This window comes from Schistocerca americana, chromosome 4, assembly GCF_021461395.2.
Source record: "Schistocerca americana isolate TAMUIC-IGC-003095 chromosome 4, iqSchAmer2.1, whole genome shotgun sequence".
Taxonomy (NCBI): Eukaryota; Metazoa; Arthropoda; class Insecta; order Orthoptera; family Acrididae; genus Schistocerca; species Schistocerca americana.
In genome coordinates, this window is record NC_060122.1 from 518456109 (window position 1) to 518468341 (window position 12233).

The 12233-nt window shown below is 44.5% G+C and overlaps 1 pseudogene; it reads right to left on the bottom strand.

Moving 5' to 3' along the window:
• Positions 1–414: 414 nt before the first annotated feature.
• LOC124614248 lies at positions 415–532 on the bottom strand (annotated as a pseudogene).
• Positions 533–12233: the final 11701 nt, after the last annotated feature.

Below are 12233 nucleotides of genomic sequence, written 5' to 3' on the forward strand. Positions count from 1 at the left end.
TATCACGCATCTGCATCTACATGGATATTCTGCAAATCACATTTAAGTGCCTCACAGAGGGCTCAACGAACCAACTTCACAATAATTCTCTATTACTCCTATCTCGTACAGCGCGCGGAAAACTCCAACACCTATGTCTTTCCATGCGATCTCTGATCTCCCTTATTTTATTAAGGTGATCGTTTCTCCCTATGTAAGTAGGCTAAACTCTCTAAAAAAAAACTCCTCCCGAACAGTCCACGTAGGTCGGTACCGACCGGCCGTCGTGTCATCCTCAGCCTACAGGCGTCACCGGATGCGCATATGGAGGGTCATGTGATCTCCCGGCCGTATCTCAGTTTCCGAGACCGGAGCCGCTACTTCTTAATCAAGTTGCTCCTCAGTTCGCCTCACAAGGGCTGCGTGCACCCCGCTTGCCAACAGCACTCGACAGACCGGATGGTCACCCATCCAAGTAGTAGCCCAGCCCGACAGCGCTTAACTTCGGTGATCCGACGGGAACCGGTGTTACCACTGGGGCAAGGCCGTTGGCCGCTATGTAGGTAGGTGTCAACAAAATATTTTTGCATTCGGAGGAGAAAGTTGGTGATTGAAATTCCGTAAGAAGACTCCGCCGCAACGTAAAATGACCTTGTTTTAGTTATGTCTACCCCAAATACTGTATCACGTACTCGACACTCTCTCTCCCATTTCGCGATAATACAAAACGTGCTGCCTTTCTTTGAACTTTCTCGATGTCCTCAGTCAGTCCTGTCTAGTAAGGATCCCAAACCGCGCAGCAGTATTCTAAAACAGAACAATCTCTTTAGTACCTCTGTTACGTTTTCTGAGCGTCTTGCCAATAAAACGCAGTCTTTGGTTAACCTTCCCCACAACATTTTCTGTGTGTTCCTTCAAATTCAAGTTGTTCGCCATTGTAATTCCTAGGCATTTAGTTGAATTTACGGTCTTTAGATATGACTGATTAGTTGTATAACCGGAGTTTAACGGATTCCTTTTACGACTTTTCGTTATTCAGGGTCAACTGCAAATTTTCGCACCATACAGACATCTCTTCTAATCGTTTTGCAGTTTGTTTTCTTCTTCTGATGACTTTACTAGTCGATAAATGACAGCATCTTCTACAAACAACCTAAGATGGCTGCTCAGATGTCTCGTAAATCGTTTATGTAGATAAGGAACCGTAAACGGCCTATAACATTACCTTGCGGAACGCCAGAAATCACTTCTGTTTTAATCGATGCCTTTCCATCAGTTACTACTAACTGTAAGCTCTCTAACAGGAAATTGCGAATCCACATAACTGAAACGATATTCCATAAGCACGCAAATCCACTACAAGCCGCTTGTGTGCTACAGTGTCAAAAGCCTTCTGGAACTCTAGAAATACGGAATAAGTCTGACATCCCTTGTCAATAGCATTCAACACTTTGTGTGAGTAAAGAGCTGTGTCGATAGACCGTTTTCTTCGAGGTAATTCATAATGTTCGAACACAATGTGTGGCCCAAAATCTTTTATCCGCATTTACATCCACTGTTCAATCTATACATAAAAGAAACAATGGCGGGATTAAAAGAAAGGTTCAAAAAGGGGATTAAAATCCTAGGTGAAAGAATATCAATGATAAGATTTGCTGATGACATTACCATCCTCAGTAAAACTGAGAAAGAATTGCAGGATGTGTTGAAAGGAATAAGTAGCCTAATGAATACAGAGTGTGCACTGAGAGGAAATGGAAGAAGGACGGAAGTAATGAGAAGTAGCAGAAATGAGAGTGCCGAGAAACTCAAAAGCAGAATTGGTGATCACGATTTGAAGTAAAGGTATTCTGCTACCTAGGCTACAAAATAATCCGTGACACAGGGAGCAAGGGCGGAAAACAAATCAGAGTAGCATTGAACGAAAGGGCATTCCTGGCGAAGAAAAATCTATTAGAATCAAACATAGACCTTAATTTGAAGAAAAAAGTTTCTGGGAATGTACGTTCGTAGCACAGCATCGTATGGTGGAGGGACGTGGATTGTGGGAAAACCGGAACACAAGATGGTTCAGATGGCTCTCAGCACTATGGGACTTAGCATCTGAGGTCATCAGTCCCCTAGAACTTAGAACTACTTAAACCTAACTAACCTAAAGACATCACACACAGCCATGCCCGAGGCAGGATTCGAACCTGCGACCGTAGCTGTAGCGTGGTTCCAGACTGAAGCGCCTAGAACCGCTCGGCCACAACGGCCGGCAACACAAGAGATTCGAAACATTTACAGAACAACGTTGACAATTAGGTGGACTGATGGGGTAAGGAATGAGGAGATTCTCCGCAGGATCGGCAAGGAAAGGAATATTTGGGAAACACTGACAAGAAGAAGGGACAGGAAGTTTGGACATGTGTTAAAACTTCAGGGAATGACTTCCATGGTAGAAAGGGAGCTGAAGAAGGTAAAAATGGTAGGGTGCAATTGAAGATGTAAGTTGCAAGTGCTACTCTCAGATGAAAAGCCCGGCAGAGGAGAGGAATTCGTGACGTGCTGCATCACACCAGTTGGAAGACTGATCAAATATGGAAACACAACGAGAAACATGTGTTTGAACATAACTGCAAATGCTAACGAAGCCTGGAGGTGGCGCTTTTGCTTCTGGCTCCGAACGACAACTGTGCCGTGTCCTCAATATGTTGAAGGTGTCGATCCTGGTCAGAAAAGTGTTATGTGTAGATGTGAGGACGGTATGTCAGAGCTAAGCGAATTCGGTGGTAGGCAAATTGTTAGTGGTCGTATGTTGGGTGCCTCCATAATCAAGGAAGCAGAAGTGTTTGGTGTTCCAAGAGCCAACATGTAGAAGATTTATGCTCCATGCAGGGAAGGTGGAAGAGCATCATCCGCTGATTCACAGCGCGGACGAAAGTGTGTGTTGAGTCAGTGTGACAGGCGGTCATTGCAGAGAATCGTGACGAAAAATAAGAGGACCAGAGCCGCAAAAGTCACGATGGAACCGAACGTCGCACTTGCCGAAACTATCAGCAGCAAAACAACATCACATACATGGAATTAATTGCAAGGGGAGCTGGATTTCCGATACCTCTTACCAGTAACGCAAATGTGCGTAAAAGGAAAACATGGTGCCAAAGCCATGAAACCTGGACTATGGAACAATGAAAGAAATTCATTTGGTCGGTTGAATCTTGTTTCACGCTGTTTCCAAGCTTTGGCCCAGTTTACGTCCCAAGAGTGAAATATGGTGGAGAATCGGTGATGATTTCGGCAGCAATATCCTGGTATTTCATGGGCCCCATGCTTATTCACATTATTGCCAAGGGTTATGTGACCTTTCTGGCTGATCAGGTCCATTCCATTGTACAGTATTTGTTCCCCAGTGGTGATGTCGTGGTCCACGATGACAGAGCCCCAGTGCACACAGCTCGCTACGTCCAGGACTGGTTTCGTGAGCTGTGGATGAATGTCGCATCGCTCACCACAGTAACCAGATCTCATTATTATCGAGCCCTTGTAGCCTGCCTTGGAGGCAAATGTGCGTGATCGCTGTCTACCTCATCGTTATCTGAAGTTGCGACTATTTATAAGGGAAATTGCATAAGATTGCGTTGAAAACCATGCAGGACCTCTGTTTTTCCATTCCCAGGCGACTGGACCTTTTTCTGAATGCGAACGGTGTTCTTGCACCGTATTACGCATGTTAATGTATTGTGTTTTTGGTGTTTCCACCTTTTTGCTCACGTTCTGTAAATATTTATTTGCCGAAATCGGACTTCCTGGTTTACAATTCAAATGGTTCAAATGGCTCTGAGCTCTATAGGACTTAACGTCTGAGGTCATCACTCCCCCAGAACTTTGAACTACTTAAACCTAGCTAACCTAAGGACATCACACACATCCATTCCCCAGGCAGGATTCTAACCTGTGACCGTACAATCACTCGGTCACATCGGCCGGCCTTACAATTCCGTAGTAGAAGAAAGTAGAGATGAACCTTGGTCATATTTCAGTAAAACACAGCCTGTCACATTTTTGATACATTTCGAAAATTCAAACTTTTTTTCGTAATTATTGACCAGATTTCGAGAAATTTTCTTGGGTCCTGTCCGCAGCATTGAGAAGTCAGATGAAGTCTTGTTATATGCTATCGTCACATATGGCATACTGTTAGAAACAGTCCGTTTAAAATATGTAGGTTAATTGACTTAATTTTAAATGATTTTAACGTGCGATACTTCTCGGTGTTATAAGCTTTCCAGTATGTACTTGTATACATATTTAAGAGAAACGTTAATACATTTACTGGTATCATGCCAAACATTGTTTATGTGCTCATGCAGATAGATGAAAATCATAACGTTGACACTGTCCTTTAGTTTTGAAGCACGAAGTGATTATTATCTGCGAATATCCACATCGGTGCAGGCTTTTAACCGAAAAGTAATAATTAGTGCGGCTGTGTGCATGTATATCCGAGGAGATATCTGTGTAAACTAAAAATGTATGGTAAGTTTTGCGGGACATTCAGCAATCGTTCAGCAAATTTTAAAAATATTACATAATAATCATTATCGTCTCTCAGACGGTGCTAAATCTGGACTGTATGGAGGATGCCGTACGGTGATGAGATCAGTCTCTGAATTTCTGCTGTGGCAGCACGGGAAATGTGTGGTTTGGAATTGTCATGCAGCAGGAAAACATTTCCCTTTTCCTTTCAGAGCCCTGGTTAGCCTTTGTTTCAGAGTTCGCAGCGTTGTGATGTAACTCTCTGGATTTATTGTTGTTCCACGATCAAGGAAATCAACATGGATAACACGATTTGCGTCCCAGAACGCTGTGGCCATGATTTTTCCAACCGAGGGCTGTGTCCTGAATTTCTTTTTCTGGGGCGAGTTTTTGTGTCGATATTCGATAGACCGACGTTTCGTCTCCGTCTCATAATGGTGCATTCACGTTTCGTCTCGTGTCACAATTCAATGGAGAAAGACGTCACCTTCCTTCTCGTAACGTTAGAGGAGTTCCTGGCACATTTCAATTCTGTGCGCTTTCATTTCTGGAGTCAGCATCCGGAGTACCCATCGTGCACAGATCTTCCGATAGCCGAGCAAAGCAAAAATGTGATCCACGCGTTTTCTTGTGAAATGCCGATTGTGCTTGCGGTTTCTCTCTGTGGGTGATACGACGATCGTCCTGAATCAATCTGTCAACATTTTGCTTGTCAAACTCGGTGGTTGCTGTCACACGACGTCCAACTCTTTGTTTTTCACGCAATTCAGATGTTCCTGCCTCAACATCTTTAAACTTACTAGCCCAACGACACGCAGTACTCACATCAACAGAATCACCATAGACTGCTTTCATTCTCTGATGAATCTCCTTCGGGGTGACAACTTCTGCTGTCAAGAATTCAATGACTGCACGTCGCTTAAATCGCACTGACCGACCGTCTGTGCAGGATTCCATACTTTACACTGTAACAACACAACCGTTCAGTGCTAAGGCTTCCCGCCAACTGGAGCTGTAGAGGAGAGGCTGCGGAACGAGCCAGTACCTGCCGCATACCAATGCTGCCAACTGTTGAAGAGTTACGAAGGTGGAGGCATTACTTTTCAGTCAACCCCCGTATATACAGGGTGTCCCATTTATCTTGACCACCCTAAATAACTGTTTGTCCAGATGCAAATTACAAAAAGTTTCAAGCAAATGTTCTTTAGCAGTCAAGGGGACATCAATCAGCATGATTGCCTTCGTTGTAGCTTTGCGAGAACAGTAACTTCGGCAGCTTCGTCTGTGCGAGTGCTACGGTGATTGTGTTGTCATGAGTTGAAACTTCCCGTTTTCTGAAGCATCGCAACAAGACGAGAAAACGTAAGTCGGGAAGGTGAGTTCTTGTCAGGATATCGCGCTCTGTACAGTTCCGCTGCCTAGCATTTCGCCTACCTTCTACAACAACAACAACAATAAAAGAAACGTTATGTCGATGCAGTTTGTAGGAAGGACAGGATTCACTGCATGCCTACTCTACACAACAGTATTTAAAAGGACTAAACTACTGTACTGAATGTACCCGTACATAAGAAAACGGCATTGCAGTTACTGTTCTGCTAACTTACATTCCACATCGATGAGTAGAATTTCTACCTTCTCTTCGGTGGTGTACTTTCTACTCACACAACTCTTCAACTGACGATGGTTGACGGAATGACGGGTGTGCATTCTGCTTATGTTTACATTTGTCCTCTGTCAGCGTCAGCACGTGGATGTGTTGCATTACGCCGAGTACCTGCACTAAGCGCTGGGAGCGTCAACATCGATGATGTGTTATGCAATTAGTAACGTTGTGTTTCAGTGAATAGTACACTGTGATACATTTTTGAATAGGTCTTTAGGAGAGGAAATGAATTAGCGAATAAAAAATACAGGGTGCCATTTAAAAAAGTCATACCACTGTTCATACCTTTGCAAAAAACAAAGGCAATCATGCCGATTGATGTCCCCCTGACGGCTGAAGTACATTTGCTTCAAACGTTTTGTAAATTGTGTCTGGACAAACAGTTATTTAGGGTGATAAAGGTAAATGGGACACCCTTATAGGCAGATTGAAGTGACAAAAGAAAATGTCCTACTCACTGTCCAAATAGCAAAACCTACCTACTACTTTTATTGTGTTATTTCCTAATTCAATTCCCTCAACATCGGCTAATTTATTTTGAATGCACTGGATCTGCCTAGTTTTATTTTTGTTAATGTTCTTTTTACAACCACTTTTTCAAGACATTATAAGAGGAATTACAGAATGTGTAGAATGGAGTGGAAATCAAATAAGTGCAGAATTAGGACTGACAGAAAATCGAAATAAGACGAAAGTTATGAGGAGTAGCAGAAAAGAGTTTAGCGATAAACTTAACATCAGAATTGGGGACCACTTTGTGGACGAATTTAACGAATTCCGCTACCTTGGGACATAAAAAGCATAGGCAGAGAGGACATTTCTGGCTGAGAGATGTCTGCTAGTATCAAACGTTGGCCTTACTCTCAGGAAGCAATTTCTGAGAATGTGCGTTTGATGCCCAACGTTTCATGGTAATGAGTCATGGGCTGCGAGAAAAGAAGAAAATGAGGCGTTTGAGATGTGGATTGTAGAGAGATGTTGATAGTTCGTGGAGTGATAAGTAGCGAGGAGGTTCTCCGCAGAATCGATGAAGAAAGAGCATATGGAAAACGTTGACAAGAATAATGGACAAGATGATAAGACGTGTTAACTTCCATGACACTAGAGGGACCTGTAGAAGGTGAACACTGCATGGGAAGGCAGAGAATGGAATATATCCAACAAATAAATGAGGACATAGGGTGCAAGTACTACCTAGGATGAAGAGGCTGGCACAAAAGAGGAATTCGTGGCTGGCCACATCGAATGGGTCAGATGATATATGACTCCATCTCACTCCTCCTAAAAAAATCATTGTCATAGGCAAAGCCTAACGTCTGTTGTTGTTCTCCCTGAATTTCGATTTTAATTTCTTTCCAGATTTCTCCTTAATATCCTTTACTTCTTTCTCCATGTACAGACTGAACGATGTGGATGAGAACTTACAAACCTGTCTCACATCCTTCTCAGTTACTACCTCCATTTCACGTCCGTGGACTCTAGTTTCTTTACAAGCCGTAGATAGCCTTTCGCTCTATTTCTTTCACCTCTGCTACCTTCAGAACTTCAAAGATGGCAATATCGCATAAAAACTTCTTTATTTTCGACATTTAGTTTCGACAGACTTTGCTGTCATCTTCTGGTCTTCAAAAACTTTTGTCACGTAACGGGTTCATTGAGAGTAGGAAACTCATTCCAAGTTGTCATATTACAGAATGAAATGTGTCACTTAATACAAAGGATTGTCAGAAATAAAACGTTCACAAACAAAAAGCACCTTGTGCACATGGCCTTGTCCGTATATGTAGTGCTCAAAGATGACTGTTAAGTCTTAACAGTCACAGTATACCGTAAAGTGTACATTAGCGCATCTGTTTGCGTTGTGACAGGTTCTATTCATTGATAGTCCACCCTGGACGGCGTATATGGTACAACTTATTTGTACACGCCGAACTAACGTGTGATATCTCGCTATTTGCCTCGTTGCACCTCTGCTCAGAACATCCTCTATAGCTATATTGGACTGTAGTATCGACTGGACACTATTTAGTCTTTCACAAATTTATAAGTTGATTCGAACACCACATATCTGTCTTAGGCACGGGCCTATTGGGTGTTGTATGTCCTTCCCTTTCTTGGATATGAGAAACGACACACTGTGTCAGTCATAGAGTAAGATAATAGATTAATCAAGAATCTAAACTAAGGTGTAATGTAGAGTTCATCACACACTTTGAAAGAAACAGTGCCAGTGGTGAAAGCGATGTAGTGTCGCTACCTCAAATATCTCACCTTTGATATATGTGTGGAGTTTAAATGTAACATTACTGTGTATGTCGTTTGTAAACCTAGTAACATAGGCTAAATCATTTTCTTTGATGTTTTCAAACTCCATATAAAGTAAAATATAAAACAAAAAATGATTAATGATAAGTGTATACAGTTTGTGAAGAGTATTATTCAAGACGGCAACCATTTTAGAATTGATGTTCTGGGTGTATCACAGAGTAACCAAATGACAACACAAAACTGAACAAAAAAGTCCTGTTAATTGACAGCCGTTGATCTGGCAGAAAAAAGATTCCCGATCCACTGTGGCATGACTCACACATAAACACTCACTCACACACACACATACACGCACACGCACGTCCTCCCATTTTAAGCAGCTGTCAAAGAAGGAACCAGATTAAATGTCGTAGTGTGTCATGCTGTAGCACCACCTCCTGATCAGCGTTCATTATTCGTTGTTAGGCGCCGGTAGTGGAGGTGATTATCCCGCTCTCCTGGACGTTAATCTCTTCTCTCGAAATCAAAACCTCCACCTCTCATTCAAATAACTCCTCAGTTGTTCCCACGAACACACCAATCCAGCCCTCCTACGAAGACATACACTCCTGGAAATGGAAAAAAGAACACATTGACACCGGTGTGTCAGACCCACCATACTTGCTCCGGACACTGCGAGAGGGCTGTACAAGCAATGATCACACGCACGGCACAGCGGACACACCAGGAACCGCGGTGTTGGCCGTCGAATGGCGCTAGCTGCGCAGCATTTGTGCACCGCCGCCGTCAGTGTCAGCCAGTTTGCCGTGGCATACGGAGCTCCATCGCAGTCTTTAACACTGGTAGCATGCCGCGACAGCGTGGACGTGAACCGTATGTGCAGTTGACGGACTTTGAGCGAGGGCGTATAGTGGGCATCCGAGAGGCCGGGTGGACGTACCGCCGAATTGCTCAACACGTGGGGCGTGAGGTCTCCACAGTACATCGATGTTGTCGCCAGTGGTCGGCGGAAGGTGCACGTGCCCGTCGACCTAGGACCGGACCGCAGCGACGCACGGATGCACGCCAAGACCGTAGGATCCTACGCAGTGCCGTAGGGGACCGCACCGCCACTTCCCAGCAAATTAGGGACACTGTTGCTCCTGGGGTATCGGCGAGGACCATTCGCAACCGTCTCCATGAAGCTGGGCTACGGTCCCGCACACCATTAGGCCGTCTTCCGCTCACGCCCCAACATCGTGCAGCCCGCCTCCAGTGGTGTCGCGACAGGCGTGAATGGAGGGACGAATGGAGACGTGTTGTCTTCAGCGATGAGAGTCGCTTCTGCCTTGGTGCCAATGATGGTCGTATGCGTGTTTGGCGCCGTGCAGGTGAGCGCCACAATCAGGACTGCATACGACCGAGGCACACAGGGCCAACACCCGGCATCATGGTGTGGGGAGCGATCTCCTACACTGGCCGTACACCACTGGTGATCGTCGAGGGGACACTGAATAGTGCACGGTACATCCAAACCGTCATCGAACCCATCGTTCTACCATTCCTAGACCGGCAAGGGAACTTGCTGTTCCAACAGGACAATGCACGTCCGCATGTATCCCGTGCCACCCAACGTGCTCTAGAAGGTGTAAGTCAACTACCCTGGCCAGCAAGATCTCCGGATCTGTCCCCCATTGAGCATGTTTGGGACTGGATGAAGCGTCGTCTCACGCGGTCTGCACGTCCAGCACGAACGCTGGTCCAACTGAGGCGCCAGGTGGAAATGGCATGGCAAGCCGTTCCACAGGACTACATCCAGCATCTCTACGATCGTCTCCATGGGAGAATAGCAGCCTGCATTGCTGCGAAAGGTGGATATACACTGTACTAGTGCCGACATTGTGCATGCTCTGTTGCCTGGGACAATGAATTCACGGTGTTCTTATTTCAATTTCCAGGAGTGTATTCGATGGTGTTATTGGGACTCTCATATGGTTTTCAGGTTTGGTTGTCAGATAAGCTAGCAACTTCGTTGCACAGACGGTGCATCAAAATTCTAAAATATGTAGGGCAGAAGTTCTTATTAGCGGAAAGCGCTTTTATTTCTTGAAAGATGTTTCAATGAGTCAGATAGTTGTTAGTTATTTCAGCTGAACTGCTGCGTCAGTCTTTTAATGCATGTGTGGCCACAAGACTATTGAACTTCGAATGTTGCACTCCTCGATGGTTATTAGGAGGAACGCATATCCGCCTTTGATCTACAGCTCCGTGAGATAATACATCTCTGCCGGTTCATGCTACGCCGTTTTTGGAGGACAGTTATCGTTGAAAATCAATCTGTCGGCTGGATTTTCCTGGTTACTTCAAAAGCGTGACAAATCAGTTATAACAAGATACTGCTGAGTACACAGCGTAATCATACCTGAGGATAGCTACAAGGCGTACCGTAACGGCTATGAGGTGTTGGTCGGCGTGAGGCGGGTCGAAGGATCATCAACGTGCGAGAACCTAGGATTAGAAAAACGAGTAAGCTCACGACGCAAAAAAGCTACTGTTACCGGAGGAACAGCTCCGCGTGTGCCTCGCGTATGACGTGGAAACAGTGTAACACGGAGATAATATCGACACACAGCCCAGCGAGGCCTCTAATCCCCCACACAAACCGTTTCACAACTTGTTAGTGCTTCAGACACCTGTATTCTCCCCTGAACCATTTCACGATGAGGGCACGATGTGGCATAAAGTAAACGTAGGTCTCTGGAGTTAATCCACTAGTTCTCAACCATCGCCAAGTCGTACAACAGTGACTATCGACAAACTATGCCTAAAATGTACTAGAACAATAACTGTGACTTACATTACTACTAGCAGAGGTATCATGCAAGTAAACCATTGTATATCCTAGCTTCTAACGTTCCACTGAAGGAAAGACCTTTACAGATGTAGCTCAAGCTGAGATTGAACAAGAATGGGGACCTCAGGTAATGTAGGAAAACTACAGAGACCTTTTTTTTGTGATCTCATTTTGTTCGGTAAAGAGGGCAGCTAACCCTCTGACCGAAGACGCTGAGCTACCGTGCCGGCGGTACTTAAATCAGCATGACCAGATAAGGGTTGGAACACCGTTATTCCTCAGTGCTAGTCCATTGCTTCACTGGTCGGCGCGCTGCTAACAGACAACGTATTTTTACCGTTGTACATAGCTTTTATCTATGAAAGCACACAAAGCTGTTCTCTTAGGTCGGTGACCTGCCCGAAATATTCCAAAGAAAAATTTATAGAGGGTATTGAAACTTCTATATCCTAGGAAGAGCGCTCGAGAAAGAAACGACATTTCATAGAAAAGGCTTACATACAGCGTCGGGAATCACTTCCAAAATGAATGTATCACTCTAGGGTGCAATGCGCAGTATTTTGAAACGCCATGGAAGAATTAAGCTGGCAGGATAAATCGTGAATCGTACCTGGATAGCTAAGTACGTAAGATCATTACATGGGTTCGAGTCACTGTCTGCCACGAAGTTTCAAAATAACTAACACTCCACACTGTGTGAAGTATAAATTTTGAAAACAATTTCGTAGGATTTGGCTAAGCCATTTCTCAGCAGTATACCTGCTTCCAGAATTGTCAGTCCAGCAAGGTATGCAGGAGAACTGCTATGAAGTCTGGAAAGTAGGAGAGAAAAACTGGCAAAAGCGAAGTTATGACGTTGGATGGGTAGTTGTGCCTGGATGGTTCTTCTAGTAAGAGCATTACCAACGAAAGTCACGGTTCTACGTTCGAGTTTCGGTCCGACACACAGTTTTAAAATGTCAGGAA